The sequence below is a fragment of the Chlorocebus sabaeus genome, chromosome 3, assembly GCF_047675955.1.
Source record: "Chlorocebus sabaeus isolate Y175 chromosome 3, mChlSab1.0.hap1, whole genome shotgun sequence".
Taxonomy (NCBI): Eukaryota; Metazoa; Chordata; class Mammalia; order Primates; family Cercopithecidae; genus Chlorocebus; species Chlorocebus sabaeus.
In genome coordinates, this window is record NC_132906.1 from 40,178,127 (window position 1) to 40,195,960 (window position 17,834).

The following is a 17,834-nucleotide window of genomic DNA, read 5'->3' on the forward strand; positions in this document are numbered from 1 at the left end:
TTAAATCATTAGAAAACAATTTTAATGTTTTAGGGCAGTCTTTTAATTTTTTTTATGCAGAACTGTAGTCCAGGGTTATTTTTCCTGATTACTGAATAATATCCTTCTGTTTATTCTACCCAATTCTCCCTGTCATATCAGTTTTATTTTTTTCCAAGCTAGTTGATGAGAACATAACCTTTACATACTCTCTGTGAGTAACCAGAGTTTTTCTCTGTTTCATTTTGGAATTCTTTTCCCCCTTTATCCTTGTGTACTTTCTCACAGGCATACAATATTCAAGATTTTTAATCAAAGAAAAAATTTTAGGGAAATGTTTTTTAGATCTCTTGATCCCTGTCTTTTTTCTCAGGAGCTTCCTCTTCTCGCATTCGTTTACCCCTAAATTTTAGCTAATTTGACCCCCAACATAACTCAACTTTGTTGTTTCGATTCAGAGTTTCAAGATTTCTTTGGACGACTCCTGTCTTAAAACTCTCTCCAGGAAGTGAGATGGAGCAATTGTAGGGTTCACCTCATCTATTTCCCCTCCTAAAGGAACATTTTCTTAGTCAGTTTCTAATGCCTGAAAGCTAGAGTTTTATTTCTGTTCTTGCTCCTTATGTTTTGCTTTTTGTTTGTTTAGTTGTTCTTTTCATTGTTTACAGCAGAGGGGGAATCTGGTCCCCACGGCCTACAGTCAAACTCTCTTCTTTATTTTAAAGGGTTGTTTTGCCCACTTACGGACTTCTGCATTGGCATGTATTTATATTTCTCTCTATACTGAAAAATGCAATTCCATGGCCTTCTTGCCTCCATTTTGATGTATTTATTTATTTATTATTTATTCATTTACTTTTGTGAGCTGTTTGTTTTTAAGATGTGGACTTTCACTGAACTGATCTCATGTCTGTGTACAGGTAAGCCCTGGGTGCTTCCACACCTCCACCAGGGAGACAAAAAGCCTTTATATGTCTCAAGTTGAAGGACAAAAAAAGAGAGCAATGAAGGTTGACCATTCAAAATAAAAATCAATTAAGATGAAATTTTTAAAGATTTGCATCATATAGTTTACACAAAAGCAATACTGACATCTCTCTTCTGTGGAATCAGGAGAGGCCTGGGCTGTTTTTCTGAGGGAGAAATGAAGTGGGTATTGAAAGGTCAAGGGACCTCCTATAACAATACTTCTCAGATATTTGTAATGTCTATTAAAAAAAAAAGAACAATGGACAGGGCAGATTGGCTCACATCTGTAATTCTAATGCTTTGGGAGGCTGAGGAGGATGATCATTTGAGACCAGAAGTTGAAGACTACCCTGGGCAATATAGGGAGACCGTATCTCTACCAAAAAAAACCCAAAAAAAACAAAAACAAAAACAAGAAAACAGTAGTGGGATGTGGTGGTGCATGCTTATTTTCCCAACTACTTAAAGGCTGAGGCTACAAGACTGTTTGAGCCCAGGAGTTAGAGAGGCTACAGTGATCTACGATTGTGCCACTGTGCTACACTTGAGCTTGGGCAACAGAATGAGGTCCCTACCTGGAAAAAAAAGGAAAGAAAGAAGAGAAAAGAAAAGACAAAAACAATAAGAATGTACAATTAAAGTACTCCATGGCCATATTATAGAATTTTGGGGATGCTCACTCCAAACTACTGCTGTCACCTCACCATTCCAGTTTTAAAATCCCAAGTCAAGCAAAAATAATAAAATAAAATAACATAAAATCATACCCAATCTCATCTTGTTTTCTGTGTAAGTTAGGCTTTGTTAATAAAAGGTGTAACACAATTAAGTAACCATAGTCTTCTTCCTGTCTGCTGATCCACATCTGCTGGAAGGTGGACAGCAAGGCTAGGATGGAGCCATTGATCCACACCAAGTAGTTGATCTCATAGGTAGTCATGATCTCAATCTTTGCTATGTTAGGAGACAGGCTGGTGATCTGCATTCTGCCTGTGACGCCTGGATGCACAGTAGTGCAACCACACAGCACTGTATTGACATATAGGTCGTTGCAGATAGAATTGAATTGAAAACAGATTGATAGAATTGAAGACAGTTTCATGGATGCCACAAGATTCCATGCCCAGGAAGGAAGGTTGGAAGAGAGCTTCTGGGCAGCAGAACAACTTGTTGCCAAGGGTGATCACCTGACCATTGGGCACCTCACAGCTCTTCTCGAAGGAGGACCTGGAGGCTGTGGTGGCCATCTCCTGCTTGAAGTACAGGGTGAAAAAGTACAGCTTTTCCTAGATGTCATGCACTGCTTCCCCCTGGGCAGTGGTGGTGAAACTGTAGCTGCATTCCCTGAGGATCTTCGTGCGTTAGTCACTCAGATCCCCACCAGCCAGGTGCAGACCCAGAATGGTGTGGGGGAAGGCATACCCCTTGTAGACACCCACAGTGTGGGTGACCCCATCACCGCAGTCCATCATGAGGCCAGTGGTACAGCCAGAGACATACAGGGACAGTGCAGCCTGGATAGTCCTATACATCCAGGACCATCCAGGTGTTGGGGTGTTGAAGGTCTCACACATGATCTGGGTCATCTCCTCAGGACTGACTTGGGATTTGGGGTTGGGGAGCGCTTGGGCAGCAGCACAGAGAGCTCCTGGGGAGCCACACACACCTCAATGTAGAAGGTGCAGTGCCAAAGCATCTTCATGTCATGCTAGCTGGTGGTGATGTGGTGCTCCATGGACAACTTCAGGGTCAGGATGCAGCACTTGCTCTGGGCCTCATTGCCCATGTAAGGGTCCTTCTACCCCATGCCCACCGTCATGCCTTGGTGCCAGTGGGTGCCCCACTGTGGAAGAAGGGAAGACTGTCTGGAGTAGGGTGGGGAACACTTGTCCGCCAAGCAGCCCTTGCTCTTGCTATCTGTTAATGATGAGCTCAGCAGTAGCCTCATCCATGGTAAGCTGGATGGCAGGTAGGTGTGGATCCGTGGGAAGTGGCAAGAAGAGAGGGCCTTTGCTCTTGGGGTGGATGCGGTCTCCACCCTGCCTCAGTTCTTTCTGATGAGTAGTCAGACATTAAATATGTTGTAGTTTCTCTGAATGTATTGTATCATTTTTCTTTGGATACTTCCACGCTTTTGTCTTCATCTTTAGATGTTGGCTGCATAGTTGTGATTTGCCTAGGTGTATTTCATTTGAATGCATTTGTACCTCTCTTTAGGATCATTAAGTTTGTTGAATATATAAGTTTAAGGTTTGTACCAATTTGGGGATATTTTCACTACTGATTATAAAATATTTTAATCCATCCATTTACTGTCTCTTTTGGGGACTCTGATTACAAATATGTTTGATGACTGATACTTTCTCACGTATCAGTGAATATTTTTGCTTGAATGTTTTTTTCTTCAACATACACTAGACTCAATAATTTAAATGATTTATTTTCAACTTCAATGACTTTATCATCTGCCATCTTTGATCTGCCATTAAGTACATTAAGTAAGCTTTTCATTTGAATACATTTTTAAACTCTAAAAGTTTTATTTGATTATTTCCAGTTTCCATTTTCCTTCTGAGTTTCCTTTTTTATTCATTTATTCCTTCTTTCATATTTTCCTTTAAGTCCTTGAAAAAATACACACACACACACTTATACACTGCTTTGTAGTTCTTATCTGCTAATTGCAATGTCTTAATTGTTTTAGGTTCATTCTCTATTGTCTGATTTTTCTCTCAACTCTGGCCACATTGTTCTGTTTCTATACAGATTTGGTAAATTTGTAATTGTATACTAGACATTATGAATGGTATATCTTACTGGTTCAGAATCCTGTTATGTTCTTCTGAAGTGTATTTGTTTTTCTTCAGGCAGGCAGTTAGCTGTCTGTAATCAAACTTCAAACTATGCCTCTCTCAGGTGGTCAACAGCTGAAAGACCTATTCAGTGATTTTGCCTTTTTCTGTCTGCCTACTCTCTGGTCCTTCTTGTCTCTCTCAAGTACATGCGTAATTTAGCAACCAGCCACATATTTGGTGGAGTTTATATGCATATCTGCAGCTTTCTTCCATTACTTCTTTAATTTTTGACCTGCTCTGTTTGGCCTGACAGGCGACCATTCACTTGTCAAGTCAGTAAGGCTGCAGCTTGCCACTGCTTATATCAAATTTTGTAGACTGAGAATGAGCTGAATTTTTTTTCTTTAAATGGCAAACTGGAGAAGCTCACTCACTCTCCCTCTGTCCTCCAGGCTAACTTTTTAAGATTAACTCTTCTCTAGTCCTTCTGTTATTTATGTCACTCTTTAGCACCTTCAAATATGTGTTTTCATCTATCTATCTATCTATCTATCTATCTATCTATCTATCTATCTATTCCCCTATCATGTATCTGAGATTGTATAGTTGTTATCTATAATAATTAGTCCCCCCAAATCATTGTGCCAAAAATAAAAATCAGAACCTCGAGTTGAAATAAACTTCACTGCCTCATGTGTATTCTCCAAACGGCCCCAAATTTACCAAAACACAAATTGCTAGTTTATTTTTTACAATATTTTAATGAGGCTCCATGGATTTTGTGAACCATTGTATGCTTTAATCTTGTCACAAGATTATGATTATTGATAATTGTCTCCTCTCATATGGTACTGTTTGTTAGATGTCTCAAAATCTCAACAGCAAAAATAAATAAATAAATAAATAAAAAATAACCCCACATAACCAAATTACAATATGGGCAAAAGATCTGTACAGACAGTTTTCAACGAGGACATACAAATAGCCAATGAGTATATGTAAAATGCTTCTTCATTACAAATAAGAGCTGCTGTCTTTCTGGCATTAAAGAAAATATGCCACTCTCATTCTGAATTGCACCCTCTTTCTAGAATAAATATATATTTTAATGTATAAACATTAAATAGTTTAAATAAACTATGTATTAAATACATAGTTTCAAGCAGTTCTTTAACTGAGGATATTTAATTGATGCAGTTATTTAATACTAAGCTGCTATGGAGAACTTGAGAAATTACCTTATGAAGCCAAGGTAACTTAACCAATATGTTAAGTAAGTAAAACATAATTTTATTCTAGTCTTCCTAAATTATCAGATTTTGTTGTAACATTAATAAAATACATGATAAAACAATGTCAAGGAGTAAAACAGTCATCTTCATATCAGACAATATATTGGAATCAGGTATTAATTCATATTTTTATAATCACAAAAAAATAATATTTCATGGCATAATTCTTATTTTCTGTCATGTAAGGACATCATTGAACTAGGTTTTTACAACTTAAAATATCTATGACTCTAGGATATTAAGTCTTAATGGGGGCAATATAGCTCTCAAAAAGAAGAAACTAGATTTATTTTTTTGCAAGGGGGCAAAAAATTTTAGACATTGTAATTGTTCTTGGCCTCCAGATTCATCTGTACCAAAGGAAAAAAAAAACACATTTTTTGGAATTTAGTTACTTTTGTTTCATTTTCTTGGTTATCAAGTGAGCAGCACTGACATTGAGACTGGAAGATATATTATTATGAATGCAAGACTGTGATTGGAGAGTTGTAAGAGGAAGTCTGCACATAACAAACTTATTGGCCGTCACTAACTGCTTTGTAAATGTTTATATTTGATATTCGGATTTCATGGGTGAATTGGGCTTTGAGAATTAAAAATAGTTTATATTTCATTTCTTAATTCTACAGTATTTATTCAACTCATTGTTAACTTTGGCAGGTACTGGAAAAAAAAGTATTCACAGTATCTGAATAAATAACTTGCACCTAGTTACTTACACATTATTACATATTATCTTCTTGCAAGCAAAAGCTGAAAGTTGACAATAAGATAATTTTTAATAATTTAATGATTAAATTGTTTTAATTTTGCTTGTGAAAATAATTTTGAATAACTTTTATAAGTTGATTAAATTATTATTGTTTATATAAATTGGCAATTTCACATGTAATTTCATACATTCCAATTTATATATATACCATATTAAAATTATGTAGCAAATTCAGTTATAAAGATGTTTGATGTTACTTTTACTTTTTAATTTTGCTTTTAACAAAATTTTATTTTGTTCTTTATATTAGTCACTTTTTTAATATCAATTTTTACTGTCTATACTTGAGGTTTACAATATGATGTTGCAGGATACATAGTAAAATGGTTACTACAGAGAAGTAGATTCACATATCTAACAACTCATACTACTTATTTTGTGAGAAGAGCAGCTAAACTATACTTTAATAAAACTTCCTCATAAAACAGTATTTTATTAACCTTAATTCTAATACTCTACATTAGATATCTAGTCTTGTTTATCTTATATATCTGCAGTTTGGTATCCTTTGACCTACATCTCCCTATTTTCTGCCCCCACCACTTGTGGTAACCACTGTTTCAAACTCTATCTCAGTGTTTCTAGGCTCTTTTTAAAAAGCGTTCAACAGATAAGTGAGATCATGCAATATTTTTCTTTCTGTGTCCGGCTTACCTTACTTAGCATAATGTCCTTCAGGTGCATTCATGATATGGCAAACTGCAAGATCTGCTTTTTTAAGGCTGACCATTTGCTTTATCCATTTGTCCATCAATAGACATTTAATATGTTTCCATGTTTTGGCTATTTTGAATAATGTTGCTATGCAACGTATTTCTGCCCAGGGCAGATATTTTTAAAAGGAGGTGATTTCAACTCCTTTTAGTATATACCCAAAAGAGGGATTGCTGGGTTATATGCCATTGCATTTTAAATTTATTTAGGAACTTCCATTCTGTTTTTCATAATGACTGTACCAGTCTACATCCCCACCAACAGTGCAGTAGTGTTCACTTCTCTCTACACCCTCACCAATACTCATCATTATGGGCATGAGGTGATAGCTCACAGTGCTTTTAATTTACATTTCCTTTATAATTAGTGATTTGGGGCACCTTTACGTATGCCTATTTGCCATTTATATGTCTTCTTTGAAGAAATGTCTGTTTAGATTCTTTGCCCATTTTTAAACTGAGTTATTTGCTTTTCTGCTCTTGAGCTGTAAGTGTTTATATATATATATACATACACACATTTTGGTTATTAACCTCTTACCAGATATGTGATTTACAATTATTTTTCTTCAGTCCACAGGTAACTTTTTTATTTTGCTAGCTACTTCCTTTGCTGTGTAGAAGTTTTTTAATTTGATATAGTCCTATTTATTTAATTTTGCTTTTGTAGCCTGAACTTTTGATGTGATTTTCAATAAACCAACACCAAGGCCAATGTCAAGGAGTTTTATCCTAAGTTATCTTCTAGAAGTTTTATGATTTCAAGTCTTATGTCTAGCTCTCTTATCCATTTTGAGTTGATCTTTGGGTGTGGTTTAATACAAAAGTCCAATTTTATTGTTTTGCATATGGAAATCCAGTTTTCCAACCATCATTTATTGAAGAGACCAACTATTCCCCTTGGTGTTCTCTTGGTGTTCTTGCTAAAAGTTAGTTGACCATAATATATGTTTGAATTTTTTTTTTGATTCCCTATTTATTTCCACTGGCCTATATTTCATTTATATGTGGTATCATACTATTGTGATTACTATCACTTTGTACTATAATTTTACATCAGGTGGTGTGATGCTTCCAACTTTTCTTTTTTTGGCTATTCAGGTTTTCTCTCTCTTTTTTTTTTTTTTTTTTTTTGTGGTTCCCTATTAATTTGAAGATCATTTCTTCTATTTCTGTGAAGAATGCCATTGTAATTTTTTTAAGGATTCCATAAATCTGTGTGGCTGGTATGAACATTTAACAATATTAATTCTTCCCATTCATGAACACAGGATACCTTCCATTTATTTGTGTCTTCTTCAATTTCTATCATTAAAGTTTTATAGTTTACAGTGTACAAATCTTCACCTCCTTGGTTAAATTTATTTGATGGTGTTTTTATGTAATTATACATGATATTGTTTCCTTGATTTCTTTTTCAGTTAAGTCATTTTTTGTGCATAGAACTGCTACTGATTTTTGCATGTTGATTTTGTAACCTGCAACTTTGCTGAATTTGTTCAGTAGTTTTAACAAGTTTTTGTTAAATATTTGAAGACTTTTACATAAGGGATTATGTTATTCACAAACAGAAGTAATTTTATTTCCTTTTTCTGATTCGAATGCCTTTTATTTCCTTTTATTATCTGACTTACCTGGCTAATCCTTCTAATACTATGTTGATGGAAGTGGTGAGACTGGGAATCTCTGCCTTATATGGGAACTCGGTAAGAAAACTTCCAGTTGTTCTCATTGATTATGATGTTAGCTGTGGGTTTTTCATAAATGGACTTTATTATGTTAAGAAAATTTTCTCTTATACCAAAATTGTTATAAGTTTTTTTTTTTTTTTTTTTTAAATCAAGAAAAGACCTGAACTTTGTCAAATGCGTTTTTTGCATCAATTGAGACGATCATGTAGTTTCTATTCTTACATTCCGTTAATGTGGTATATCACATTGATTGGTTTGCATGTTAAACTTGCCTTGTTTGCCAGGCATAAATTCCACATAGCGATAATGTATGATCTTTTAGATGTGTTTTCAAATTTAGTTTGCTAATACTTCATTCAGGATTTTTACAATGGATGTTCATCAGAGTTATTGGCTTATAGTTTTATTTTCTTGCAATGTCTTTGGCTTATAGATTAAGGTGATGTTGGCCTTATAGAACATGTTTGGAACTGTTTTCTCTACCTTTGTTTTTGGAAGAGCTTAAGAAGTATTGGTAATAACTTTCTTTGAATGTTTGATAGAATTCGGCTTTGAAGTCATCTGGCCCTGGGTTGTTTTGTTGGGAGGTTTTTAATTACTTTTTCAATCTCTTTATTTGTTATTAGTTCTTTTCAGGTTTTGTATTTATTCCTGATTTAATCTTGGCAGATTATATTTTTCTGGGGATATATCTATTTCTTCTATGTTGTCTAATTTGTTGGCACATAATTTTTCATAATAGTCCCTTATAATCCTTTTCATTCCTGAGGCATTTATTGTAATGTCTCTGATTTAATTTTCTAATCGCTCTTAACTATGTGTTGAATTAGATTATAATATTTGTTATTTTTGCTTATAGAGTATAGATATATTAATACATACAGTACATAAACAGATATTCAGTATACTTATAATAAAATTTCCTGAAGGAGCATTGAAAAAAATTGTTTTAACAGGGCTTTAGGGAATTACAACAAAGAGAAAAAAAAGTCAAAAATAGCTGCTTAAGGAAAATAAATCACTTATGGCTTCGATTTTTATTTATTTATTTATTTATTTATTTATTTATTTATTTTTGAGACAGGATCTCACCTTGTCATCTAGACTGGAGTGCAGTAGCATGAACATGGCTCACTGCAGCCTCGACCTCCTGGGCTCAAGCAATCCTTCCACCTTAGCGAACTCCCCAAGTAACTGGGACTACAGGCATCTACCACTACATCCAGCTAATTGTTGTATTTTTAGTAGAGACGGGGTCTCACTGTCTGACCCAGGCTGATCACAAACCATTTTTTTTTATACTAAGACCTACGAAAGGAATGAACTGAAAATATAATTATTCACCAATGTTCCAATTGATGAAGTTTATTTTTAAGAAAAGAATTAAGGAAAAATAAATTTACACTTTTATTAATGCTAAATAGTGAACATTAAAATAATTTATGATATAATAGTTTACACTTAGAATTATTTATTTGATTAAGATTCACAAGGTTATTTTCCCCTAAGACACTATGTCTATAATTTGTATTATTGCCCCTAGATGGAATGGAATACCTGACTTCTTATATAGGTAGATCAGAAAGAAATCTTCCATCCATAATTAACTAAGTCTTAGTATGTTGACCATTATTCCAGATAGCCATGTGTTTTGCCATGATCTGAATGTTTGTTTACCCTCACTACCCCCAAATTTATTATTTGAAATCCTAACTCACAAGATGATGGTGTTAAGAGCTGAAGACTTTGGGAAGTGATTGGATAATGAGTCCAGAGCCCTCTAAATAAAATTAGTACCATTCTAAGGAGGTCTGAAGGAGCTAGGATATCCAACATGTGAGGACACAACTTGTAGGCATGATCTGTGAACCAGTGATATGGTTTAGACTTGTGTCCCTGCCCAAATCTCATATTGAATGTAATCCCAAGTTTTGGAAGTGGGCCTGTTGGGAGGTGATTGAATCAAGAGGGCGGTTTCTCATGAATGGTTTAGCACTATCTCCTTGGTGCTGTTTCCATAATAATGTGTGAGTTCTCTTGAGATCTGGTTGTTTAAAAGTGTGTGGCATCTCCCCAACTCTTCTTGCCCTGCTTCTGGCGTGTGAGACACCTCACTCGCCCTTTGCCTTCCACCATGATTGGAAGCTTCCCGAGTCCTCCCCAGAAGCAGAAGCTGCTATGCTTCCTCTACAGCCTACAGAAACATAAGTCAATTAATCCTCTTTTCTGTATAAATTACCCAGTCTCAGGTATTTACTTATAGCAGTGTGGTAACAGGCTAATACAACCAGGAAGAGTCTCTCACCAGATGATGAACTGCTGGGGACTTGATCATGAACTTTCCAGCTTCCTGTATTGTAAGAAATAAATTTCTGTTGTTTCTAAACTATCCAGTTTATAGCATTTTGTTATAGCAACACAAACAGACTAAGACAGTTTCCTAGAAAAAAAAGTGACATTAAAATAATTATTTATTGGTATTAGTTACTAATATTAATATGTATTGTCTAACCTCTAGAAGGAAGTGAAGGCTAGCTTGTCATGGCTTCTTCTACCCATCTCAATCTCAATTTTCCCAATTCCAAAGAAAAAGAGTCCCAAGAAAAGTCAATGAAACTCTACCTCCACATAAATATAGTTTCGGTTTTGACTAAGAGGAGAAAATTGATTTAATATCAATGTAGAATCTTTCTCTCTCTCTCTTTCTCCCTCTACTAATAATTTTTCCTCCATCTTTCCTCATTACTTTGCATTCTTTTTTTTTTGAGAAGGAGTCTCGCTCTGTCGCCCACGCTGGAGTGCAGTGGCCGGATCTCAGCTCACTGCAAGCTCCGCCTCCCAGGTTCACGCCATTCTCCTGCCTCAGCCTCCCGAGCAGCTAGGAGGACAGGCGCCCGCCACCTCGCCCGGCTATTTTGTTTGTTTGTTTGTTTGTTTGTTTTGTTTTTTTTGTTTTTAGTAGAGACGGGGTTTCACCGGGTTAGCCAGGATGGTCTCGATCTCCTGACCTCGTGATCCGCCCGCCTGGGCCTCCCAAAGGGCTGGGATTACAGGCTTGAGCCACCGCACCCGGCCGAGATATATATCTTCTTTCAAACTCTTTTATCAAATAATTTTCTTCAATACCTGGTGAAGTAATATATCTAAGAAACAATACTCACTTAATAATTATTCACCATCCCATCATCTTCTGTAACTGTCCCTATTTATTTGGAATTCAAATTCAAACTAGGGTTATACCAGGGGAAAGGTAGAGGTAACTGGTTTTAAAAGCTGAATTCACGTTTTAAGTCTTAAGCTAGATAAGCAAAAGAGAGCCAGAAAAAATGTTCAAAGCAAGTTCCAGCTGAGTTTATTAGGGAATAGACAACAGAGGAGTTGGCAACCATGTTCCTCTTTAGGATAAATATGTGCATATATCTGAGGTGCCTTCTGTGCATCCATCAGCCAATAGAGTAACAGGGCTGGCTGTCGCCACAGCATACAGCTGGATGACAATTCAGGGGTTGAAGAAACTGGCCAAATCTTTTTTCTCAGGAGACATGACTGACATCTGGCGCAGCTTGGCAAGCTTACGGGAGCATCCTTGCAGTGGACTCAAGCAGGGACTTCAAACTTCAAAAGCAGCTGCATCTCTAAAACAACCAGCCCCTTACATACAGGAAAGTGCCTGAATTGCTAGACCATATGGTTCACTACTTTATTTTTTAATTATTCCTTGTTTTTTTAGGACCAGATGAACTGATTTGAGACTCAAATTACAGGTTAGTGAATATTTTCATATATACCCAGAAAGTAAATCATATACAAAGTCATATCAAAATCAATTTCAACTAAATAGCAAGAACATACGCATGACTAATGGATCGTCCATGATTTTAAGCAAGCAGAAAATAATCTTAACTTAAGAAATAAGGCTAAATTGTATTCTGTTCGAAGTAGACAAAGCTTGGTGGTATAAGTATTGAGCTTGATTTTGCTGGGCTCTGGTAATTCAATTTCCTTCTTCTGTCCTCTAATTCAGCCTTGGCTCAAAGCCTTGCATTATAAAGAAGAAAAGTCATTCAACTTGGTTAAACTTGAGAGTTCACGTGTTAAAATATCTCAAGGGATTAAAACAACAAAATGGGCTATGATAAGAGCAAGGAGACTTTAGGGCTAGTGAGCCCCAGATTTTAAAAGCAAAATAAAATTTCTGTAATATTTAGAAATATGCCCACAGCTGCAAAATCCTAAATATTACAGGAATTTTATTTTGTTTTTCCAAGAAAGGCATAGAGAGTTCAGCAGATCCTTATTTCACATAGTGGGCCATTTGCTAATGAATCAGCTTACATTAGAAATATTTCCCTTTTAGTCTCATTTTTCATTTGAATTGATTATTATTTGAGTATTGGTTAACAGATAAACTAAAATGTATCAGGACTTCTGAATTTTGAGTGACTCCTTACCTCAAAATCTCCCTATCTAGAATATAGGAGAAACAGGATTTATTATTATTATTATTATTTAAGCCTTAAGCTAGAGAGGTAAACACAATTTTCATGATTTATATCTTGACCTAAGTATTGCATAATTTAACCTAGAATATGTACAACAGTCCTCAAAAATAATAAAATGTTCCCTTTTCAAGTAGCATAAACTGTACCTGTGCCCTCTTTAGAATGTAATTAGATGGAGGAAAAGCAGGGGGAAGCTTTCTTCTTTCTCCCTTTAGATGCTGCCAAAGGGGTACATGCAATTTGTTATTGCCATATTACAAATATTGCCATCTTACAAATGTGATTAAAGATGCTGTAACACACTGAGACTGGAAGGGTTGAAATATAGAGCACACCAGGTACTTGATTATTGAATCAATGAATGAATTTCAGAAACTTTCCAGATGTCATTTTATTATCTAAGTAAATAGCCTCACTGTTTAATCTGCTATTAATTTTGTTAGTGTTACTTGCAGTAAAAAGCATCTTGACACATTAGAAAAGATGTGTTTTAAGATAGAAAGAGTGTTATACCACACTAAACGATATTGAGAAGCCACTGAAGCAGCCAGTCAAGAAGTAAAAGACTCTTTTTAGAAAGATGAGGGAAGGGGCTCGTGATCTTGGCACATGTGAATGCTGAGCTGGCAGGATAGGCCTGGAACCAAGGAACTGCCATAGCTTGTCGCTATGATATTTAAGACAATATTATTATGAAAACATTCCAAATTAAAATATTTGTAAAATAAGTATTTGCAAACTAGCTACACTGGCCCATTGATAAATTTCAACATCTGCCAAACATTACTTGGAAAATATTTTCCAGAAGATTTTTTTTTTTGTTATTTTTTACTTTGAAGAAGTTTATTTCACACCATTTTTTTTCTGATACTGATTAGAGAGAAAGTCAGGTTTTCATTGGAGCCAGTCTAGGTTTAGATTTTAAAAATGATAAGTTTTATCTTATAAGCACATGTTTTCTATCTTTACAGTGGAATTGAGAGTTAGAAAGATATACATCCAACTCATTTATAGGTCATTGAACTTACTAGAATATTTTTTAAAGGAGAGCAAAATTATGTACTATTACAATAGTTCAAAACCATTTCCTCAAAACTCTACTGACTTTGGAAGGCTTTTTCATGGGAACTTTTATTTTTTATTTTTATTTTTGGTTTGGGGAGGAGACATTTGTGTGTAGAGGGAGCTACAAGTACCTACTGGTTCTAAGGCTCTCAACTTAGCTATTTCATTACTATACAATCAGAGACAAAGTCTAATAAAAATTCAAGTGGGAACTTTTTCTTACCTCACACAGGCTTTTCAATACTGATGAAGAGCAAACATAATCATGAATAGAGGTAATCTCATTGACTTATTATACATTAAATTTAGACAAGAAATCCTTTCCTCAAGTGTATTTTATGCACTTGTGATTAATTAAGTACCTAGAGCACGTAACTGGAGACCTCAATTGTTAAATGATAAAGTAAAGAAAATATCAATGGTATACAAATTTTTTTAAAAAGAAACATAGATGTAGTTAATTTTAATAAAAATTTCCTAATTTATGAAAAAAAGTTGTTATTTCTAACTCTATTCAAAGATTATTTCCTCACTGAAATCCTTTTATTGTCCTGAGCAGTCTCACCCTTAAGACTTTTCCACATCTATCTAAACACATTGCATTAATTGTGAAAGAAACGTATGTCATTGTATTTTGTTTAGATTTTCTGTCTATGTTTGTTCAATGGACTACTATAATGAATATATTGTAAATAGATACATCAATATGACAGGAAATAAGTGAATGGGAATTAAGAACTCTGTAATCTGAGAGTCACTAAGTAAGGTCCCTTACAACTACATTTAAAATGTTCAAGAACAGATAATTTTAACAAGATAGCAATTCAAACGTAGCATTTTACACCAATGCCTGTAAGTCAAAAATTACCATCACTTCAGTTGAAATACAGTCATACATTATTTAAATACATAGTTTCTCACAGCTTCCTGTAAATAGTGACTCACAAACAAATCACATTTATACAAAGAAGTAAAAAACAAAGTGCCTATACTTCTTTTTGCCAGAAATCTGGCAGAAGAAGGGATGGAGTTTAAATTCTACTGCTTTGATTAAATGGAGGTAATATTTAATTGTTTCTTGTTTATTTGTGTGGTTGTTTTGAGGGCTTTAATGGAAAGTTGGAAATTTCTAGTTCCAGTATAAGACCCATGTTGAGAACTATTGAGAGTGATCTATAAGTTGATGTGTACCTTTCAATGAGCTTCAGAGTCTCTGTACAAACATTTTTTGTGCTTTTGGATTTTTCGTGGTTACCAACAGTTAGAACTGCTTTGTCTAACAATGGAAGCAGACTCCTTTAAGCATGATTCGATTCCCCATTCTCATTTTCATTTCTTATTAAAAACTGAATATAAAATATGTCAACATGTGCATTGAAGTCAGAAATCTGCTATAATTAATTTTCTTCCTGCAGAAAACTTGACTTTTAAATCAATTCTTACTACCTGTTTAAGTAAGTTGTTAATACAAAAACAAATATTTATTTATTTTCCACACTATATACTAAGAGAAAAATGAGATTCATTTGTTTCCTTCTGTTACAGCTAGAAACAATTTTACAAGACTGGAAAATTATGTATACATGAACTGTTTGTGTATTCTGATACTACAAAAGCTAACATTTCAATTGCAGATCCTGGGACACTACATAGCTAATTGCATACCAGTTCTTTATGTGTCAAATTCTTTTTAAAACTTGTTTTATTTTAAGGTCATTGTAAAAAGTTATGATTTTTTGACGTTGTTGTTACTGTGTTGAGGGATCTGAAGGTTATCTAGTATAGTGAAAACCTATAGGTTTTGGACTCAGAAAACTTTGAAGGGAAATTCTGATTTATTCGTTAATTTATTCATTATTTCATTCTAGGTACCAAGTATATAATGATGAAAAAGTTAATGGCATTTGATCTCAAGGAATATAATGCTTTATAGGAAATGCAGACAGTCAACAATTAAATGATACCAGGGATATTAAATATACTTTGTAATGAAGGAAATAGATGGATTTTGAAGAATGAAAATAGCAGGAGAAGCTAGCCTTACATTAGATGGTTGAGGAAACTCTCCAGGGAAAAATGTTTAAGTTGAGCACAAAAAAATAAGAAAGACCCAGCCATGAGATTAATTGTGAGTTTACAATTTCAGGAAGAGAGACCATATTGCGCAAAATCTGAGTGACCCAACCAGAGTGGGTAAAGGAGAAAATGACATGTAATAAGGTTGAAGAAACTGGGGAAACAGAGATAGACACAATAAGGAAAGGAAAGAATGAGAGTAAGTTAGTTATGTCATATTTCTATGACATCAAAGTGTCAATGTCACATAGACAGGCGTTGAGTACAAGGATAAGAAGACAATAAATAGGTATGAAACTCTTACTTTATATGATTTTAAATCTATGGAAATAAATGTCATGATTAAATGAGAAAGTGTAGAGAAATCAGAAGGCTTATGACAGAATCTGAAGAACTCCAGTAGTTATAGTTTGGATCAAGAGGAGGAATATAGTAGACAGCTTGGAGAAAAAATCAGTAACTGTGGTGTCAGAAGAGAAAGTAATAAATAATTTTAAGAATTATAACATTTTAAACAGCTTTGGAGAGGCAATAAAAGGTCAAGAATGATGAAGAATGAGACAATTCCAGGATTTTAACACAAGACATTAATAGTTAACATTGACAAGAGTGGACCCTAATGGTAAGACGGAAAGTTATGTTAGAATAAATTGGATAAGAACAGCATAAAGGGTGACAAAGGTAAAAGCAAATATAAAGACAATGTTTTCTCGGCTTTTATTTATAAGAGAAGATAAATATTATAATAGTTGAAAGAGACTTGAAGTCAGAACAGGATTTTTGTAATGTAGGAGTTGCTGGACCATGACTATATATGTTCGTGGAAAGGAAGAATGAAGATATTAATGCAGATTCTTGATTAAAAACTGTGAGAGAAATGTGAAATAATTCAAAACAGATAATTATCCTTTGACAGGAAGAGAGGTACTTTCTCTATTAAAAAGAAAATAACAAAAAAGAAAGTAGGTCAAGAAACATGGGGATTTGTATTTTCTAATAGGAAGATGAAGGAGCTCTGTTTGGTAGTTTTTAAACAAAATGTGTTGCAAATTGTCTGCTGTAGAATAGTTCATGAGAAGATATGAGATAAATGCAGTAAGTTATATGAGTCTCAATTAACTTGTTTTTTAAACATTGTAAAAATATCAAGTAGCAGTCATATTTTTGGACTATGATAATAAGACATCATATAAATTTATGCCAATTGAATCAGTTTTTTTTACCTTCCAGTCCTCCTAAACCTTCAGATACTATGACTTGGTTTCCATTGAGTTGCCTTCAAATCTATAGAACGTTTATGTCATTTCAACAAATATATTTTATTATTGGCAAATTAAAAAAACAAGTTAAATTATTTACCCTAATAATCTACAGTAAACCTCCAATAAACTAAAAATCTATTGAACATTTTTGCTATAGTTTTAACTTTTTATTTCTCCACTGCACAATGCCAGTAACAAAGTTTAACTGAGTACCAATTTACAGTAGATAGATGGAAAATTATATATAATCTACTTAGGTAGCACTTGATGTCACCAGGGTTCATAGATTCTGCATTTTATAGATGAAGAAAGATAAACACATTAAAGACTTGTGGTTATTTTCCAAAAGTCTTCAAGTAGTGAAAAGGAACACTACAGCTAACATTTTTAGGGTTTTTGATCCTCAATGAAGTAGGTTTTTATTATAATCCATTATTTTTGGCTGGGTGCAGTGCCTTACAGCTTTAATCCCAGCACTTTGAGAGGCCAAGGCAGGAGGATGGCTTGAACTCAGGAGTTCAAGGTTGCAATGTGCTATGATCATGCCACTACATTTCAGCCTGTGTGGCAGAGCAAGACCCTCTCTCAAAAGAACAAAAAGTAAACATTTCCTTTTATTTTTCAATTATGTGTTCAGGAGTAAAGGAGATATAAGTTTTTAAACTGTGTTCATTTGGAGATTATTGTCATGCAATTGATCTCTCTGAAATACACCATA